Raw genomic sequence first — 21,801 nt, forward strand, 5'->3', positions numbered from 1 at the left:
TCTAAACCCTTTGTAGTCATTTCAACAATGTTCACGGCATCTTCACCAGAAGTAGATTACATTTCAAGAAACTACTTTCTTTGCTCATCCATAACAAGCTCCTCATCCATTCAAGTTTTATCATGTGATTGCAGCAATTCTATCACATCTTCAGGCTCCACTTTAAATTCTAATATCTTGCTATTTCCACAACATCTGCAGTGACTTCTTCCACTGAAGTCCTTCTCTCCAAGTGATCCTCCCACCTCAAATGATCCTCAAGTGATCCTCCCACCACAGCTTCCCAAGTAGCTGGGATTACAGGCATGTGCCACCACATCAGTCTTCACAGAAGTCTTGAACCTTTTCAAAGTCATCCATTAGAGTTGGAATAAACTTCTTCCAAACTCCTATTAATGTTGACATTTTGACATCCTCCCATGAATCATGAATGTTTTTAATGGCATCTATAATGGTGGATTCTTTCCAGAAGGTTTTCAATTAATTTTACCCAGATCCATCAGAGGAATCACTATTTATGACAACTATAGCCTTAAGAAATGTGTTTCTTAAATAAGACTTGAAAGTGAAAATGACTTCTTCATCCACGGGCTGCAGAATGGATGTTGTCTTAGCAGACATGAAAACATTATTAATCTCTGTGTACATCTCCATCAGAACTCTTGAGTGACCAGGCACATTGTCAATGAGCATTAACATTTTGAAAGGAATCTTTTTTCTGAGTAGTAAGTCTCAACAGTGGGCTTAATATATTCAGTAAGCCATTCTATAAACAGATGTGCTGTCATCTAGGCTTTGGCATTCCATTTACAGAGTGCGGGCAAGTAGATTTAGCATAATTCTTAAGTGTCCTTAGATTTTTGGAATAGCAAGTGAGCATTGGCTTCAACGTAAAGTCACCAGTTCCATTAACCCCTAACAAGAAAATCAGCCTGTCCTTTTGAAGTTTTGAAGCCAGGCATTGACTTTTTCCTCTCTGGCCATGAAAGTCCTGGATGGCATCTCTTTCCAACAGAAGGGTGCTTTGTCTATATTGGGAATCTATTTTTTAGTGTAGCCACCTTCACCAATGATCTTAGGTAGATCTTCTGGATAACTTGCTATGGCTTCTACATTAGCACTTGCTGCTTCACCTTGCCCTTTTATGTTATGGAGATGGCTTCTTTCCTTCAACTTCATGAACCAGTCTCTGCTAGATTCCAACATTTCTTCTGCACCTTCCTTGCCTCTCTCAGGCGTCATAGAATTAAAGAGAGTTAGGGCCTTGCTCTGTATTAGACTTTGACTTAATGGAATTTTGTGGCTGGTTTGATCTTCCATCCAAACTATTAAAACTTTTTTCATATCAGCAATAAGGCTGTTTTGCTCTTTCATCATTTTTGGGTTCACTGGAGTAGCAGTTTTAATTTCCTTCAAGGATTTTTTCCTTTGCATGTACAATTTGGCTGTTTGGCACCAGAGACCCAGTTTTCAGCCTCTCTTCGCTTTTGGCATGCCTTCCTCACTAAGTTTAATCATTTCTCACTTTTGATTGAAAGTGAGAGATGTGCAACTCTTCCTTTCACTTGAACACTTAGAGGTCATTGTCAGATTATTAACTGGCCTCATTTCAATGTTGTTGTGTCTCACTGAACAGGGAGGCCTGAGAAGAGAAAGATGGGGGAACGGCCAGTCAGTGCAGCAGTCAGAACACATACAACATGTAGTGATTAAGTCCACTGTCTCCTATGGGTGTGGCACCCCCATGACAATTACAATAGTAACATCAAAGATCACCATCATGGATCATCATAACAGATATAATAAGAATGAACAACTTTGAAATATCGTGAGGATTACCGAAATGTGATACAGAGACACAAAGTGAGCACATACTATTGGAAAAATGGTGCCAACACATTTGCCTGACACCAAGCTGCCATAAACCTTAAATTTGTAAAAAGCACAGTATTTGTGAGGTACGTTAAAATGAAGTGCAATAAAACAAGATAGGCCTGCCTATAAGTGAAAAATGGGATGGTTTGGTGAAGTAGAAAAAAAGCACATCTGCTGGGCACAGTGGCTCACACCTGTAATACCAACACTTTGGGAGGCTGAGGCAGGTGGATCACGAGGTCAGGAGTTCAAGAGCAACTAGCTAAGATGGTGAAACCCTATCTCTACTAAAAATACAAAATAGTTAGCCAGGCGTGGTGGCCGGCACCTGTAATCTCTGCTATTTAGGAGGCTGAGGCAGATAATTGCTTGAACCTGGGAACTGGAGGTTGCAGTGAGCCCAGATCGCACCACTGCACTCCAGCCCGGGTGACAGAGTGAGACTCCATCTCGGGGGGCCGGGGGCGGGGAGAAGCACGTCTAATGGGACAGAGTGGGATAGAGTAGAAGGTTATATCAGAGAGTATAATTTTCACCTAGAACAGTAAGAGATAACTTTAAATCAAGGATTGGCAAATTTTCTTTATAAAGGTCCAGGTAGTAAGTATTTTAGGCTTTTGGGGCCTTATCATACCTGTTACAACAACTTTGCTGTTGTGGTGTGAAAACAGCTTTAGACCATATATAAATGAATGTATGTGGCTGTGTTTTGATGAAGTTTTATTTACAAAAACATGCAGAGAGCCAGATTTGGTCTGGGAGTCACAGTTTGTGGACCTGTTAGTTTAGATAATCAGAAAGATCACTGAATGACTTGGAAGGGTCTACCTAACTTGTTTCACTGACTTGCAACAGATTTTCAAAAGATATCAAATAAAACAGCCAAAAGAAGATATAAAGGGAAAGCTAGAATAAAGTAGCCCTATGAAACCCACAACCCCATCACTTTTGTCTGATGGCTGATTATGTGTGCAGTCTTCTTTTTCATGATTTATCAATCTTGTCATGCTTGACATTTATATTCTTACTTCAGAAATACTCAGGGTTGGTTGGTTGGTTGGTAGAAGCAACAATTAATCCAACCAACATAAGCCACACCAATAAACCCCAACTGGTTTTGCCAAACACATCACAAGACTTGGCTAATCTCATGCTAGCAGCAACCCAAAAGGAATAGATTTGACTTCTGAAACACATGTGGCAGGGAGAGGGGTCTCTCCAGTTAATTTGTGTGTTTTTGACAAATCTTTTACACTCTATACTTCATTATGCACCTATTCAATAAGAACACATTTGATAGTTTTCTAGTTTTGAAATCTATGTGATAACTTCTAACCACATTTGAAAAGGGTATTCAATGCCTTTTCAGAAAAAGGCAATAATATTTTCTACATCCAACTTGCTGCCCAGCCAAATCCACAAAGAGGGATGTTAGTAGGGAAGCTTTTGTTGGACTGCAGGTGAGATTAAATGATTCTTAACCATCATGATTGTACAACCAATAGGAATTTACTCTGACATTTTGTTTACTTTTACAATCTGGATGCCCAAATAATTAAAAAGGTAGAATTAAAGAGAAGACTTTATGTCTGTTGGCTGTCATTTGGTATACATATGCTGTTAAATTACGTATTAGGCAGGCCAGAGCCTAATGAGTAAATTGTGACTGAAAATCATAGACAAAGACTTAACCTACTGTTTCCTTCTAGTAGGGAAGAGTGTCAGTTAAGAGTGAGTATGAGTGGCAGAATGACAATAGCTTTGTTAACCAGACTGTAGATTAGATGATTGTTGCCTGAAATGTCAGTTCCTGGTTGGCTGTAAGAAAATGCCTGTTTCTCATTTCACTCACCAGCTTTTCTCCCTTCATTTAAATGGTAATTACACACTTATAACGCACTGCAAGTATCTGTAGTTTTACTGAGTCCTCTGGGAGCTCTAGAAACCCTAGCACTTTCATAATGAGGGATACTTTTTTGGAGTTATTTTTTTGCTTGGGAAGATTTTGGTTCTATTACATTGTTTTCTATTTTCACTTGCACTTTTTTTTCACTGAAAGCCAATAAAATTTTTTCCAATTAAATAGGGAGCACTGGTAAAATGGAATAATGACATTCAAGTCATGTAATTTTCAATTATATTTGTATCTTAAGTATTTTAATTACCTTGGTAGTTACTGCATACATGCCAGTTTGGTATTGAGTGCTATTTTCTCATAAATAAGTCAGATTAATTTCCATTAATTCTTCCCCCATTTTTTCCCTTTTAAAAACTGTATTTTTAAGCTGGGCATGGAGACTCACACCTGTGATCCCAGCACTTTGGGAGGCCGATGAGGGAGGATTACTTGAGCTCAGAGGTTCAAAACCAGTCTGAGCAACATAATGAGACCCTGTCTCTACTAAAAATTTTTTTTAACTAGCCGGATGTGGTAGCATGCCCTATAGTCCTAGCTACTGGGGAGGCTGAGGCAGAAGGATGGCTTGAGCCAGAGAGATGAAGGCTGCAGCGAGCTATGATTATGCTACTGCACTCTAGCCTCGGTGACAGAGTGAGACCCTGTCTCGAAAAAAAATTATTTTCTTATTTTATTTTAAAATCTGATGGGTAATTCTAATCCTTCATCTTTCCTTTTTCCTTCTGCTTTGTGTGCATTGCATTAAGTTCAAGATTCATTTTGGTATTCTGTTTCAGTAGCTACTTATTTCTCTTGGTGTGGTGTTTTATCCTGATTTTCTAGAAGTTTCAGTCAAAACTTAATGGTCTGGTGAAATTAACAATGATCAGTACTAAATATGGATCCCTCGATATATTCCTGACCTATTGTTTGTATAAACAATTTTTATTCTTTCAATATCAAGATCACTTTGATGTAAAACTTCATCAAATTCTTAGGAGGACCAGCACTTTTTTTTTTTTTTTTGCGAAGTTAGTTATAATAATTAGGCAGTCCATGTATAAAGACAAAAGGTGATCAAAATACAGTATAGGGATAACATTTTTTTCTGTAAGAGTATGTAGTGATGATTTCTGTGAAAAGCTATCTAAATAAAATAAAACCACATAAATGAAACCCTGATAATAGTAAAGGCAATGCATTTTTCTCAAGGGACTTCTAAAATGTGACAAGAGCATTTTTGAGGAGTAGGGGTGGAGTCGGCAGGAGGCTTCTGGAGTTAGGCTCAAAGTTGCATCTGGAGTTTACTAGCTGTAAAACCTAAGGTAAATTGTTTAATGTCTCTGAGACTTGATTTCCTCGTCTGGAATATAGGAAAAATAATAACTGTTTTTCAAGGAAGCTTAGGAATAATTTAGGAAAAACTCCTAGAATATAATACATAATCACTAAATGGTGACTCTTGGCTCTTGGGCAAGGGAAGGAGCCAGGTAAGATAGGGCCATGAAGTAGAAGGAGCTCAATCTCAGGGCCAGAAATATCTTGGATTCTCATCTCTGCCCCAACAGTTTTTCACTGTTTAACACTAAGCAAATTATTTAAATTACTTAAGTATTCCTGTATAAAAGGAAACAATGCTACAAAAGTTCTGTGAGATGTAATTTTAAATACTATGTATAAAGCACTTTTTATAGTACCTGACACATAGTAGATGCTCAATAAATGGTTATATTATTACCTATTATGGGCCTATTATGTCACTGTAATTCTAGAGGCACTGTGAGAACATAAAGAGGAACTTTACAGGGTACCATAAGGCACTTGAGATCTTTCAAGGAAGACAAGCCCTTCAGATAAGTATACGTTTAGATACTATAAAGTATCAGACTGGGCGCAATAGCTCACACCTGTAATCCCAGTACTGTAGGAGGCTGAGGCAGGTGGATAGCCTGAGCTCAGGAGTTCAAGATCAGCCTGGACAACATGGTGAAACCCTGTCTCTATCAAAAAATACAAAAAAATAAAATAAATTAGCCAGGCATGGTGGTGGCACACGCCTGTAGTCCCAGTGACTCGGGAGGCTGAGGTGGGACGACTGCTTCAGCACAAGAAGCAGAGATTGCAGTGAGCTGAGATTGTGCCACTGCCTCCAGTCTGGGCAACTGTGAAAACTTGTCTCAAAAAAAAAAAAAAAAAAAAGAAGAAAAGAAAAAATATTTCTACAGTAAGTTCCATGTTAGGCACCTAAGAGTTGAGTTAAAACCTAAAGAACTCATGTAGTACATGGAGATCAAGTAAGGCTTAATGGAGGTATCATGGTCTCCCAGCTGAGCCTCAGGAATGGACATTTATCAACGGGCAGATTGGAGTTGCTAGGGGAGGAAATTTTCAGGGAGGACATTTTCAGGGGAGGAAGCAGAATAAACGATAGACATGCAGGTGAAAAAGCACAGATTATACCTGAGCAATAGTAAATAAATTCTACTATTTCCTCACAATATAAGGAACAGGTAAGGTTAGAACATAACAGCTGACACTTATTGGGCATTTATAATATTCTGGGCACCGTTCTAAGGACTTTACATGTGTTAACTCATTGAAACCTTACAACAATCCCTTGAGGTAAATCCTAATATTAGCCATACTTTAAGACAAGGAAACTAAGCCTTTATATTGCCTTTATGTGAGATAGACAATGGTGCCATTGACTTTGAGCCTGTAGAAGCCCTGGGCTGAAACGTAGTGTGGTGAATGGTATGTAGACTATGCTTCCACACTCACTCGTCCCTCAGCCAGACTTGTGCCGGGACCCTCAGCCTAGACAGGTGTGCACAGTGGCCCTGCTCAACGTCGCACAGGTGAGGTTAGCAATCTGACTTCAGAGGCTGAGCTTTCAATCATGACACTTGGGCCTTATTTGTGGGGAACCTTGAAATCTCCACATAGGGATGTGGACTTTATTTTAAAGGTGACATGGAAATATAGCCTTTATTTTGAAGGAATGTGAAGCCTTTTGTTTGTTTGTTTTTGTTTTTGTTTGGTTTTTTTGTTTGTTTTTTTTTTGTTTGTTTGTTTTTGGAGGGGCGGACAAGAGCATAATCACATTTTTAAGGAAACATACCTTGATGGTGTTATTGAGGGGATGGGGAGGTGGGTTGGGTGAGTGATTTAAAGAAGGAAAGATTCAGGCAGGAAAACCAGTCAGGAGGAAAGCTAGGCATTAAAGTGAGCACAGATGAAAGCCCAAACAAGGGTGGTAGCACTGAAAACTGGGAAGAAGTGACAGACTTGAATGACATTCAAGTTAGAATTGGCAAGTCCTAGTGATCATTTAGAAGTAGAGAGTGAAAAAGAGTACCTGGAAGAGACCCCAAAGTCTCCACTGTGGGTGGCTGGAAGATAGGGATGCTATTAATATAAAGGAGGAAAACAGGAGGAAGGGCAAGAAAGTTTTGGCAAGAAGGATGAAGTCTGCATGTTGAATTTGTAGTGATAGCAAGACATGTATGTAGTAACTCCAACCAGAAGTTGGAATTGTGAATCTGGAGCTGGGGATATTTGGGCTGGAGACCTAGTGAGGAAACAGTCTGCAAACATGAAGCCAGGGGTGTGGTTGAGAGTGACTTTGGAGTGGACCCTTCAAGATAGCCTTAATATAAAGTGTGGATAGAAGTTGTGATTTCCCCCAAGAAGCTGGAGGTGGGGACTCACAGGGCAAGTGGGCTAGGACACACAGTGCTGAGGTGCCATATAAGGGTGGTCAGGAGCACCAAATGCAAGTGCAAACAAACGTTGTTCATATGCATAACCTATTAACATTTGTAAAGTATAGTAATGCTTTTAAAATCTTAGGATGTTTCAAGGTACTAAGAAGCACTTTACTAAATAATAGGTCCTATGGTAGCTGAAAATAGATGGTAGCTTTTCAAAGTGCCTTGAATTGCAGGATGCATTTTATATACTACGAGAAGAATAATATACCATAAATGTTTTCTTTTACAAGATGGTGGCTACCTGGAACATCATGTGGAGACGTCATCTGAGCAATGAATGCCCAGGCTCAGTGGGAAGGAGCACTGGGATCTGTAGGAATATCTGCCCTAGGTGGAAGGGTGGGGACCACTGTGCCTAAATTGACTTTCCCTCAATTAAATGCTTTCCAAGGTACTGTTAAAATTAAATTTCTATGATTGTCAGTGCCTCGTTTATCACACATATTTACATATTATCTGAAAAGGAAAAACAAAAGAAAAAAGTGCAAATTAACTCCTTATAATTTTGTGGTAGCACAGCTCTGCAGTAGCCTAGATTTATAAAATGCTAAATGTCAGGCTCTCTAGAGTGAATGAATGAAAAAAAATGATGTACCTTCAATAGGATAAATAAGGGAGAATCATGCATACACCTTTAACTCAGCCCTTTCCTAATACGAGCTTTATTTGTGTGTGTGTGTGCGCGCACATGCATGCATGCGTGTGTGTCTGTCTGTGTCTGTGTGTGTGTCTTTAGTTGTTTGGGACTTTGGATAAATATTCTAATGGAAGTATGGTGGGAATGTGTGAAGAAAATTGAAGGTAATTGCTTCTTAATGAAAGAGGAAAAAACGTTATTTAAGTTTCTCCAGTTCAAGAACTTTTATTATAGAAAGCCACAGGCAGGCAATGTAAAAAAGCAAATGCTGTGTGGAATTATTCACCAAGGAGATGGTAACCGTATCAATAAAGTTTTGGAGGAAACTTTCCACTGTTCTATGTAAATAACTGTGTAGCAGCTTTTGTTTTATGGGTACTCATTATCATAGAAATTTATTGTTTTTAGTCTTGAAAAATGTGGTGCTTAAAAACTTGGAAAATACCACTGTAATTAAACATCTATTGGAGTTAACTTTGGAATACCATAATTTTGTTTTGCAGACATTGGAGCTGTAATCTTTTGTATTTCTTCTATTCACTCTGTTGTGAGTACTTACACCAGTTATCATCTCTGTGACAATACAAGCCCCTTGAGGGCAAGGACACTATTTTTTTTTTTTAATCACTGTGCCATTGGCACCACCTGGTATAGTGTCTGGCCTCTCTTTAGTCTCCTCTAACTTTTCTTCTTCTTGTCCACTGACATTTTCAAGAGTCAACTTTCATAACCCCTCTTATGAAAGTGTAAGATATAGTGCCTGCCATCAAAAAGCTTAAAATCTAGTTGCTGAGAGGATAGCCACCAGAAACAGATAAAAAAGAAGTATTACTAATAACTTAGATAACAGATATTCTGTAATTTTCACAGTAATTTTTAAATCTTGATTGCATCTTCATTCCTTTTTCAGTCACGGCTAAATTCCTTAGTGATATAGGAAAGGACATTCACAATTTGGGCTCAAGAGATAGGACAATGGATAATGACCCTGCCATTACTATTTTCTGTGCAGTTAATATCTCTTTTTTCTGTACGGTTGGTCTCACCATTTTCTTTCTGATGAGAGGCTCTTGCACCAATTCCAGGTATTTATTTATAATGTAGTTAAAACTCTCAACTTTTTTTCAAAGCTTATTTCCACTGCCATCTCCAAACAATTTTTGCTGGTTTTCCTTAAGCAAATGTTGTCTCTTTCCTCTTAAATTTCCAGCTCACTTTATTTTTCCCTCTCTCCTCATACTCATCTTAAGAGGGAAATTGTGTTTTACTCAATAGAGTATAGAATCCCAGCTCTATCGCTTACTGTTTGTGATATCTTGGGCATATTATTAACCTCTCTATATCTCGGTTTCTTCATCTGTAAAATAGGGATTAAAAATAATTGGTTGTTAACATGGTTGTGGTGATACAGTGAGATAACATATTGCTACGGATCACTGTGCTCCTTCCACTCAGCCTGGGCATCGTTCAGAATACTTCTCTATATGATACTTTGCACACAATAAACACTCAGTAAATAGCAGCTGCAATAGCAGCAGCACCTTATAGTTCTTAACATACGGTCGTTATACATGTTGACTTGAATAGTAATGATAACATTGAGTAACTGATAAGATTATTTTTCTCTGGATCAGATAAGAATAAAGGGACTCAGAAAAAGATAACTCCAAGTAGAATGGAGTTGATTAAATAAACATTTATTGAGTTTTTGCCTTGTGCCAGGCATTGGGAATATAAGTTGTACAACACAGGCAATGCTCTCTGCCCTTGTGGAGCTTATATTCCCAGGTAGATACAAAAAAAAAAAAAAGTGAAGCGCAAAGCCAATAATTTAAAATTGTAGCACTACTGGGAAGAAAAGAAGGGACTAAAATTAGGGGAAATAAGGGTGGAGAATGTACTTGTGATAAATAGGAAAGTCCTGTGTATTGAAGGAGTAGGGTTTCAGCAAAGACAAAAATAGAATAAGGAGTCAGCTAGAAATCGAGTGGGAGAAGATACGAACTGGGTGGAGACTCTAAGGTGAGACAGAGCTTGGGGTGTTAGAGAAACTGGAAGTTCTTTGTGGCTATAGAAATATGCAGGGATAAGATTATGTCAGGATTTATTGGCCATTATAAAGAGTTGGGGTTGCCATAGACTGACTGAGAGGTGTGATGTTCAGCTGAGCTTAAGATTATAAAAATGTAGAGAAATATTTGGAAGTAGACATTTGAGATGGAAGAGCAAAGACATGGGGTTGTGACTAATAATGGTGTCAAGGAAGACAAGAAATTGTTGAAGTGGAGGAGTTGTACTGGGGAATAAGAGAAACAGTTGTCTTTTGGACGATATTATTCTACAGAACAGCTGCTGCTTTACAGTAACAGACTTTGACAGAACTTTTTTCTTAGCAGATGAAAAGTTGAACTGATGTGGTGACCTTTTGGAATAGATGGTTTCTTTACTGCCAAGTTGAACCCTTTCTGGGAATATTTGTGCTGAGTGAGCTTTCTAACCTTAGTGCAGGGTGAGTCAAAGAGATCCTTCATGAACATTCCCTTTCATGTTGGCAGAAGGAAATAAATCATTTATGTTAGTTTGGGTAATTGAAGAAGCTTTTCATTTCCAGTTAACTCTGGTGTATGTGACTAATTTAAGTTGATAATCATTACCCATGTACAGCTTTTCAAGGGATGAATCAGGAGTTGGAAAACATTGCATTTCTCTAAAAATTGGTGTAATGGCCTTGAACTTAAGCTTTCTAGTCTGAATGTGAAACTTGAGAGTTAGCATTGTATTATATTTCCAATAATGAATGTGTCTTTTTTCTTTCAGGCTTCCTTCAGGATTTTAAGCATCCTTACAGCCTCTTTGAGAATGATTGAACTTCCAAATTTCCTAGTCAAAATTTTAAATTCTATTAAACATTTTTTTTAGTATTTCATTACTTTTACATTATGACTTGCACAGTAATTTGAAATCATAAGGGTTGAAAAATATCTTCAAATAAGATTTTACAGTTAAAATTTTTTTGACTTTTCAAATATTCTTCCTAGCTCATTTCACAATCTTCAAATGTAGATTCTCTTTGAACATAAAATGGTATAAATATAGAATGTTCAGGCATCTGACATATAAATTTACATATGGTTTGAAGATTGGAGGTACACTCTGTAATAGTGTCTGACATTGTTATTTTCTCATCAGTGTTACCAGACAGTAAATAAATACTTCAATTCTGCCGGGGGAGGTGGCTCACGCCTGTAATCCCAGCACTTTGGGAGGCTGAGGTGGGCAGATCACATGGTCAGGAGTTTGAAACCAGCCTGGCCAACATTGTGAAACCCCGTCTCTACTAAAAATATAAAAATTAGCTGGGCGTGGTGGCACACGCGTGTAATCCCAGCTACTCGGGAAGCTGAGGCAGGAGAATTGCTTAAACCTGGAAGGTGGAGGTTGCAGTGAGCCAAGACTGTACCACTGCACTCCAGCCTGGGTGACAGAGCAAGACTCCATCTCGGAAAAAAAAAAAAATCAGTTCTAATTTTGTTTACATGTATTATTACACAAAATGGTCCACTATTCAAAAGCCTCCCATTTGAGATGATGATTGATATTATTAGAATGTTTTGATGAAATCTTGATTGAATTGATAATACGTTTTTAAAATATATAGATGTTTTTATTTTCCAAATAAAAGAAATAAAGACTCTTTACAATTTAAGGAGAATATTAGATAATTTTTAAAATAGGCCAGGCATGGTGGCTCACGCCTGTAATCTCAGCAGTTTGGGAGACTGAGGCAGGCAGATCAATTGAGGTCAGGAGTCCAAGACCAGCCTGGCCAACATGGTGAAACTCCATCTCTACTACAAACTACAAAAATTAGCCAGGTGTGATAGTGGGTACCTGTAGTCCCAGCTACCTGGGAGGCTGAGGCAGGAGAATCGCTTGAACTCGGGAAGTGGAGGTTGCATTGAGCCAAGATCCCACTGCTGCACTCCAGCCTGGGTGACAGAGCAAGACTCCGTCTCAAAGAAAGAAACAAAAAATAAAAATAAAATAAAATTATGCCAGACTTGTTTCAATATCAATAGTTCTTCATTAAAATTCAGTAATGTTCTGATGTATTCATTAATAATTGTTTCACCAACTTCTTTTTCATAACTTCCACCTGTTAGGGAAAATATGGAAGAAGAAAATTTAAAAGTATATTTTATATTTTTGCTATTTGCAGTACTTTAATATAAAATAAACATGGCTTCAGGTGATCTTGAGCATACAGGGCACGTGATATTAAAAACTGAAAGAAAAAAAGTGATCCACTTTCATAGTGGTGGTGAATGAAGCTGGATTTTATATATATTAAAAGTATTCCTTAAAGATATCAAGGCTGGAATTGCTTGAGCTAGGAAAAACTAAATTTTTCTAAGTTTGTAACTCCAGCAAGACAGATCTTACATTGGATCAAAGATTGATTTCTCTACTAGACAGAAATTTTGACTTTGGTTAAGGAGCTGAAATAGCAATGTGGAAATAAGTGATCTCTTTTGTTCCACCAGAATCTCAGAACTTCCTCTGTCTTTGCCCCCATTAAGTAAGGCCATCTAGACAACTAAGTTTGTTTCTCCTGTCTCAAGTTTCCCCTTGGTTGTTTCCGGGAGTTTGTCCTCACTTAAGAGTGGATGCTGAACCTCACTGTGAATGGAGGATGTCTTATAGTACTATCAGTTTGCCTTTATGGTTATCTTGGTGATAGTCTTTTTCAGTAGCATTCCTGGGGGTTGTGCACGATGGGTAAATCCAGTCTGTCTCATTCTTCAGTTGGAAATACGGTTCTGGCACTAAGATATGGTGAACAGACAGATGGAGGCCACAACATTCAAACTTTATTAAACTTGCCACAGGTTAGAGCTTTAATCTCCTAATTCTAGATAAAGGTGGGATGCTAATATGTAGAAAAATTAGGAAGAATAACTGGAGGTTGTACTTATTTTGACTATTCATAAGATTACCAGCCAGGCATGGTGGCTCACACCTGTAATCTCAGCACTTTGGGAGGCCCAGGTGGGAGGATTGCTTGAGGCCAGTAGTTTAAGACCAACCTGGGCAACAAAGTGAGGCCCCTTAAAATATATATACAAAAAAAAAAAAAAGGTCGTTGCCAGATTTAAGTATATCTTATTTTTTATTAGAGTGATTAATATCTCAAAAGCATGTTAACTTTTAGAATATTAAAAGTATATCTAGTTTTTCTTAATTCCCTATTTGTAGACATTTTCACATACTTTTAAATATCTCATTAATTGATGGTTTGGGGAGAGTTTCATTTTTTTTCTCTTTTCACTGTAGGAAATTCTGATTTGGTTTCTTGGCTCAAAACAATTCAGATAGACTATGTTATCCTCTGTAGAATATCATGTCACCCTCAATAAATCATGAAAAAAAATCATCCTTCAATTCCACAACCTGAGTATGGCCTTTAATTTCTAATCATCTGAAAAATGCATAATCATCTTTAAGTAAAATAAATGAAAGACATTAAGCCACAGTAAGAACTTTTTCCATTACAATAGAAGTTTTTAAATTAATTTCTTCATGACTGGCTCTAATGAATTCCTTTTAGAATCTACCACAATTCTATTTACAAAAATTATTTAGTTTTTCCAGTTTTTAAATATTATTTTATATAGCCATATTTAGTAATTATTGATACATCCTAATTACAAAATGCACAATACTATATCCAAATGATTAAATTTTGGATTTTTTGTGGTGTTAAATGAAATTATTAATAACTTTTTTTGTGTGTTTTGGGTGTCTTTTATCACCTATCAATCAGTGAATCTAAGAAAGTAAAGTGCAAATCAGCTGACTGCCTTTGAAGAAAAATAATTTGAGATGAGAATAAGTTGATAGTGTACTAATAAGGTCTAGTGATAGCTTTCCCAGGAGATAACTTATGCAAAAATGATGGAGGTCTGCCCATCATTGCATATAGAATGCTGACATTCTTGACTTTAATAGGAAAGCGTTTATCTTTTGCACCTGCTCCAGTATATGAATAGCTGTCATGTACTTCAACAAAAGAGAGGAAAAACTGTCACTATGATTTAAGAAATATGCATTGGCGTAAGAAGTAAAATATTTTGAGCAGCTAGAATTTATTTTTCTTGCTCTATTATGCCTCATTTCTACAATGAATTATTTAAGCTTTGTTTAACCATATTAGTATTTTCCTATTGAGTTCATCAGTATGACTTCATCATTATAGAAAGGTCCTTGAATTATTAAAGAGTGCCTGTGTGCATGTTTTAGGAGTAAAAGGTTAGTACATTTATGATTTCTGAGTTTTCAGTGATATGCAACAAAACGAAGCATCTGGCTAAAATGTAAATGCCATCTTTGGGAGTATAACATCATAAAGACATAAAATTTAAAGTTAATAACATTAAAATTTATTCCTAAAATTTCACTAATTAAAATAAAACAACCAAAATAATAGAATAAAATGCATTTTGAAATTGGTATTAAAAAACAAAAGTTTATTACAGGTTTTTAGATTCTCGATATGTTGACCATGGAGCCGAGCCTTTTTTAAATGTGTTAAAAACATTGAAATGCTACTGCATTTTCACATTTTTATTTCTAAATATTACCACTTTTCTGGGTAAAATTATGAAGGAAGCCTGTTAGACCTTTTTCACATTTATGTTTTCCCAGCAGGTGTTTCCCTCCATGGCATTTTACATGCTGATTTTTCTTCTGCTTCCTTTCAGTTTTAATTTTCATTTTAAAAATATGCAGGAGATTTTATGATTATATACACCCAAACCCATGCATGGGGTTTATACATGTATAAAGTATAGCTGTAATTTAATTTGGCTCATCTTTTAACATACTAAAATGAAGTACCAAAAGTAATTTTTCCCCTTGAGAGTGTTCACTATTGGACATTATTCACTTATTTTGGCATTGATAATATTATTTAAAATGTCTTTGGACCTCTTCCTTTGCAATATCCTTAACAATCTACAGAACATTTAAAAGATGTACATCTTCATGGTGGCAGTTCATCATTCTGTAAGGAAGACTGAGAAATGGAAACAAAGAATTTGTTTTTGAAATAGCAGAAAGGCATTGAGAGCCATATGTGATGAACAGGTAATTGATTGTTTTAGAGCACCCAGTTTTGGTCAAAGTCAGAGCTAGGCTATAAAGAACTAGTTGTGTGCATGGGAGAGGAAAAATGAAAATGCCGCAAGGAAAAGGAGGGGATAAACTGACTATGATAACAATTTAAAAAGAAAAATCTGAAATGGCTTCAGCAGTTGTTCAAAAAACATAGGGCTTTCCATGGTGACTATTTTGAAAGCATAGCAAACATTTGGAAGTACTGGCAACCCATGAAGCACTGCCATTTTGTGATTTTCATTTATACTTCTGAGTCCATTATATCCATATTAGGATTTAAAGTGAACAGCATATAAATTAAAGCTGACTCTGATGAATTCTTCCTAAGGCCCTTCTATCTACCTAGCAACAGTCTGGCCAAAAACCTTACTTCCCACCAGGTACCATTCTTTTTGGTTCTTACCAGGGAGACACTTCTTAGCTTTGTTGAGTTACTGGAACTCTTCAGTTGCATAAATAATGCTGAATCAAGAAAATCCAGAAAAGGTGAGCTTTGGACAGAGGGAACAAAGTAAATTTAGAAAAGAGAAAGGAGCCTAATTTCAGAGATAGTCACCATTCTAACCAGAATTTTGGGTGGTGTTTACACCCAAGCTACCATCTGGTGAGGGATCAAAAATGACCTATTTAATAACAGCTGCTAGCATGTCTTACCTCAGGTGATTGAGTGATATATTTGGAATAGAAGATTGAGTTTTAGATTTAGGAGACCTTAGTTCAACATAGTGTCCTTAGTTCAACTTTGACATTGTTATTGGTGATCGTGACAAGTTACTTCAAGAAAATGGTGGTTTTCTCATTTTTTAAATGAATCATTTGAGATAGACAGATACTAGCACGTTTATTTTATAGATAAGAAAATTTTAAAACAAGGCAAAATAAACTGCCCAAGATTATATGATTTTCAGAGTGGAAATAGGATTTCAAGACACAGCTTTTGTCTCATAAGAAGCTGCTTCTTTGTGAGATAGCAGCTCAACCTTTTCCTTTGAATATGTATAAAATCATTCAATAATTGGTTGTTGTGCCAAAAAAGACTTCCCTGTCAGTGAAACTGAATAGTTTTGGAGAAAAAATGCTTTCTCAACTACACACCCATCAACCAGAGGAACCCATGCTTGGTTTTAAAGTTAAGGATAGGTCTACTTTTTATTACCCTTTTGTTTGGTTCGAATACTTCCAGTGATTTCCAGCTCAAATGTTTACTTTGTTCATCACCATAAAAAAATCCCAAAACACATAGATTATATTAAGGACAGTCTTCTAGTCATCTAGAAATCAAATGCTGAAACCCTAGGGAATCTGGTTCCATTCTTAGGCTTTATGTCCCATGTTGAATCCTAACAACAGTTGAAAGCCTACTGTGTGCAAAACATTATAGGTTGTTGATAATAATTGCAATAGCAACATTGCATGTAAAAATATTACGAAACCTCAGTGGACATCATGCACTATGGATACATATTCTACTAGAAGGAAGGATGTTTTCATATTCTCTTGCATAGACTTGCTGCTCTAGCCTATAGACAGAGATTATTTCATCTTAAAAGATAATTAAAACAGAAAAAAATTAATGGAATGTTTACAAACATCTGCAGTTGCCAATATGGTTTTTTGTTTTATTTTACTTTTTTTTTGCCACAGGAGAGCAGAGGAAAAAACTTATCGTTCAAAAATGCTTAGTCAAGTGTCGTTGATTCTCTAAAATTTCTTCTCAAAGATGCCTGGCAAAATATCTCCAAAAGAGCTTTTAGCATTCTATAATCATACATTCTGATTTGTTGCACTAAGGCAAAAAAGAAAATCTAGAATGACTTAGATGGTAGAACAATTTACAATATTTTATAAAATTGAGCCATATTAAGTACAGTGTTACAAGATGGTTACTATATTGTACTATTTAGTAAATACTTTCTGATATCTTATAGTATATACCATTTGGTTTAAAGATAAGTATATTTTGAATATATTAATTATAAACATAGCATTTTGCTAACTATTAAAATGTTGACCCTCAGATCCTTAGTCAAGATATAACTTTTACCATATTTTTCCTTTGAGGATAAAAGAACAAACTTACATTATTATTATTAGCTTATGTAATAAAAAGAATAAAATTTTATGTAACTTTATATTAACAAGGCATTGTCACATTATAATTCAATGAGTTAGGCTTTTTTCTTTCTCCATATCCTTCTTCCTTCACCTCCTTCATTCTTCTTTGGGTAACCATATGCCCAAAGTTGCATAAGAATGTCTCAATTTATGCCTGTTGTCGTAGTGTAATTAAAAATACAACATCCTCAAGTAAACATGTGAAAACATATGTACCATCGTTAGTCATCAGTAAAATGCAAAATAAAACCAAGTTCAGATACTCACTAGAATGGCTAAAATTTATAAAACTGTCCATACCAGTTGTTGACAAAGATGTAGAGAAACTTTAATTTCACCCATTTCTGTAAAGAACCTAAAATCGTGCAACCACTTTGCAAAATCGACAGTTTCTCAAAAACTTAAATACAGCTACCAGTGGTAACTCAGCCATTCTACTCCTAGATATTTACATAAGAAAAATGATTACATATGTCCATACCAAAACTTTTCCATGAATGTTTATAGAAGCTTTATTTATAATAACCCAGAACTGGAAGTCCAAATGTACATCACCAGGAGAATGGATAAACAAATTATAGTATATCTATACAAAGGAATACTACTCAGAAATAAATAGGACCAAACTATTGATACACATGACATGTAAGAATCTCTAATTGTGTGAAAGAAGTCAAATGAAAAAGGACATAGTGTATAATTCTGTTTGTATAAAATTCTAGATAAGGCAAACTATAGTGACAGAAACCAGATCAGTGGTTGCCTGGAGATAGGAAGTAGGGAATGAAAGGAGGGATTACAAATAGGCACAAGGGATGGTGAATATGTTTATCATCTTGACTGTGGCAACAGTTTCACGGGTGTATGTCAGAACTCATCAAACTGTGTGACTTAAATTTGCAGTTTATTGTATGTTGTTTATGTCTCATTCAGGCTGTTAAAATAGCGCCACCTTTCGCTTTCAAAAGTATCTCAGTTTAAATGTTGGTAGAAGTCTATTTCTTGATCTAAATGCTGGTTCAATAGATTTTTAAATCTGGGTGTTAATTTCATCGTTTACTCGATTTGCAAACATCCACTTAAAATATGTGCACTTTTCTATACATATATTAACTTCAACTCAACTTTCTCCTCCAAAAAGTCTAAAAGATTCCCTGAGGGGGATATGCAGAAAATGTCCCAACTAGACAATAAATTACAGGGAGACCCTATTGTTTTTCATTTTCAACTTCAGAAACAAGAAAACTAAGATGTAGAAATGACTTTCAAAAAGCCACAAAAATAGGAAATATGTCAGTGGAGACTTCAACTAGGGAATTTTTTGCTTAAAAACCAGTGTACTTTCCTGTGTTTCTTAGGTCAGTGAAAGAACTGGCCTATCTTTAATAAAGGTTTGTTATGTTAAAAACCAATCATCCTTCTGTAATCCCAGCACTTTAGGAGGCCAAGGCGGGTGGATCACTTGAGGCCAGGAGTTCAAGACTGGCCTGGCCAACATGGCAAAACCCCATCTCTACTAAAAATACAAAAAATTAGTTGGGGCATGGTGGCACATACCTGTAATCCCAGCTACTTGGGTGGCTGAGTCATGAGAATCACTTCAACCCTGGAGGCAGAGGTTGCAGTGAGCTGAGATCGCACCACTGTACTCCAGCCTGGATGACAGAATGAGACTCTACCTTAAAAAAAAAAAATCCTTATTCCTTATGATCACCTCTGTACATTCATATAATTCCTGACGATTCACATCACATTCCTTCTGCGTTAAAGAATAACATTGATTTCCATAATTACAGCACGTTTTGGGACACAAAGCAACTGATCCTTGTCAGTTATCGCAATGATGGAGATACGGTCTTTGGGATAAGGAACTATAATAGGAAGTGTTTTATGGAAACAAAAGACTTCCCACTAATGGAGAGAATATAATTCTGACCGTAGAATAAAATGACCAGTAGGAGGAAATGATACATTCATTGGTATTTTGAGATACGGTGAACACAAAGAAAAACCCTTGCGTCAATGGAGAGTTTTATGTATTTTGGTGGCAATACTCGGCAGAAAATCTTTTCTCTGTGGAAGATCATTGATTACCATAATAAAAAGAAAGACACAAATGAGTTTTTGATATTAAATAGTAATTTGATTTAGAAATAGACATAAAACAATGAATTGATTTTAAAGTAATAAGGCTCAAATAATTCCCACCCCAAATATTAAGTTGTATTATTAGGGTTCTTTGCATGCAGTGAACCTTCAAAGCAGTGTAGACTAATTCCAGTTCATGGCCAGTTTAGCGTAAGGAGAGGGAGGGAGAGGGTAATAAGGCAGGCAGGGAAGAAAAAGAAAACGATAGCCACAGTAGAGCAAGAGACAGCTGAGTAATGCTCTGCAGGTTTCTGAAATGTTATTCCCAGTGATCTTCAGCTGTTGCTTAAGGCTTTGGGCCCCCTATACAATGTAGAAGGTTCTTTTGGTTGGCTACCCAATATCTATTTCTTTACACACAGGTGCTAAAATGCCCCTGATTTTGTTTAAGTAGCTACCCTTCTCCATGTGGCCATATATTTGAGGGAGACTGGCCTGATTCTCAGTAGATAAATCCTAATTGTTCTATGGCACTCTCACTTTACTTCCAGTCACTGTTCTAGACAGGACACATAACTCAATTCTGACCATCCAGAAATGAGAAATCTGCTGGAAGCTTCTAGAAAACGTTCTCCCACTCTTAAGATACAAGGAAGACACCTTCCTCTTCCTCAGCTGGACATTATTGTGTCTGAATGTGATTTCCAGATTTGCTGTAGTTACTTTCTGATCATGAGATAAGTGAGTCTATGGGAAAAGCTGATATGTTAAGGACAGAACTGAAAACTATGTCCTTGATGATGTCATTGAACCACAAAATTCTCTAATTCTAGAGTTGCTAGTAGACAACCAAGTAACCTTGAAGGACTGTTGTGAGCCTACATTTCCTATGAAATGAGAAGGATAAATTATTTCCTTGATCCATCTAAGACCCTTCAGCTCTATCATCATTCCATGGTTCTCACAATGTACAAACCATTTCACTGAAGTTACTGAATACTTCTTGTTGGCGAAAATATATAATCCAGAGAACGCAAACATCAGTGAGCTCTTAACATGAATTTGTCAGTGTAATTTCTGGGAATATGAGTTTTAAAAGTTGCCTGAGGCCATGCTGTTAAAAGATTTCTAGGCATTCTAAATATCACAAGCTAATATGTGCTTACTGTTCATATAGTGTGAAAAATAATTGGTAAGAAGCTGGAGTAAGTGCTGAGCTGCAGAGTCTAGGCTGGAACTCTCAATGTTCTTGTTATATTTATTACAATATAAAAGAAGAGATGGGCTACTCCAGGTAAGCTCACCTCACTCATTTTTCTTTGGGCCATTATGCCTTCATATTGAGGTATTTTATAAGTTAGTGATTTTCACACTACTCTGACTTTATGATTTTGAAGTTTCAGATTAAATGAGATGAAATGAATTTATTCTTTGTGCCAGGAGCTTATAGGGACTATTCTCTTTTGCTTTCAGTGGTGTTGCTGCTACTACCTAACTGTTACCTTATATCCAGTGTTTTAAAATCATTTTATCTTGGTCCGGTTTTGTTGGTGGTGTTTCAGAATTGCTGAACTTTTCAATAGTTTACTGACATTTGTTTTCAAAGCCAATAAAGGAGGGGGCTGGTTCTTGCATCAAGTGGGATTTTAAGCTAAATGATCTCCAAGGCCTCATCCCACTGTTGAGAATTCCTCAGAAGTAAACATTTTCCTCAGTGGATTATTTATTTATTTATTTATTGAGATGGCGTTTCCCTCTTGTCACCCAGGCTGGGGTGCAGTGACGCGATCTTGGCTCACTACAACCTCCATCTCCCGAGTTCAAGTGATTCTCCGGCCTCAGCCTCCCAAATACCTGGGATTACAGGTGCCCGCTACCATGCCTGGATAATTTTTGTATTTTTAGTAGAGACGGGTTTTCACCATATTGGCCAGGCTGATCTCGAACTCCTGACCTCAGGTGATCCACCTGTCTCAGCCTCCCAAACTGCTGGGATTACAGGCATGAGTCACCACATCTGAACTTTTTTTTTCTATTTAATAAAATAACTATTAATGTTTCAAAATTATTGATAGAAAAGGAAGTGGCTTTTTAGTCTATCTCTAAAGCCAGGCTTATGTGTAGGCAGAATAGGAAGCAATGATTTTCAGGTGTCCTGAGGTTCAGGTTCTTCATTAACCCAGCTTCTGTGTTTGAGGTGCCCATATAAGGTAGTTAATAACCCTCTGAGATAGAATTCT

General features: G+C 36.7%; 1 protein-coding gene across 3 annotated transcripts in view; it reads left to right on the forward strand.

Annotated features, from left to right (window-relative positions):
• The window catches only part of LOC105475473 (PTTG1IP family member 2), a 53,835-nt gene extending 32,133 nt beyond the window's left edge, over window positions 1–21,702 (forward strand). Inside the window, exons 7-8 of one of the 3 annotated variants that reach the window (XR_011622121.1) lie at window positions 10,579–10,691; window positions 11,000–21,702. The gene's annotated coding sequence lies outside the window, so the exon portion shown is untranslated. The remainder of the gene's footprint in view (window positions 1–10,578; window positions 10,692–10,999) is intronic. The other 2 variants (XR_011622122.1, XR_011622123.1) reach the window with 2 other exon arrangements.
• Window positions 21,703–21,801: the final 99 nt, after the last annotated feature.

The sequence above is a fragment of the Macaca nemestrina genome, chromosome 4 (genome assembly GCF_043159975.1).
Source record: "Macaca nemestrina isolate mMacNem1 chromosome 4, mMacNem.hap1, whole genome shotgun sequence".
Lineage (NCBI taxonomy): Eukaryota > Metazoa > Chordata > Mammalia > Primates > Cercopithecidae > Macaca > Macaca nemestrina.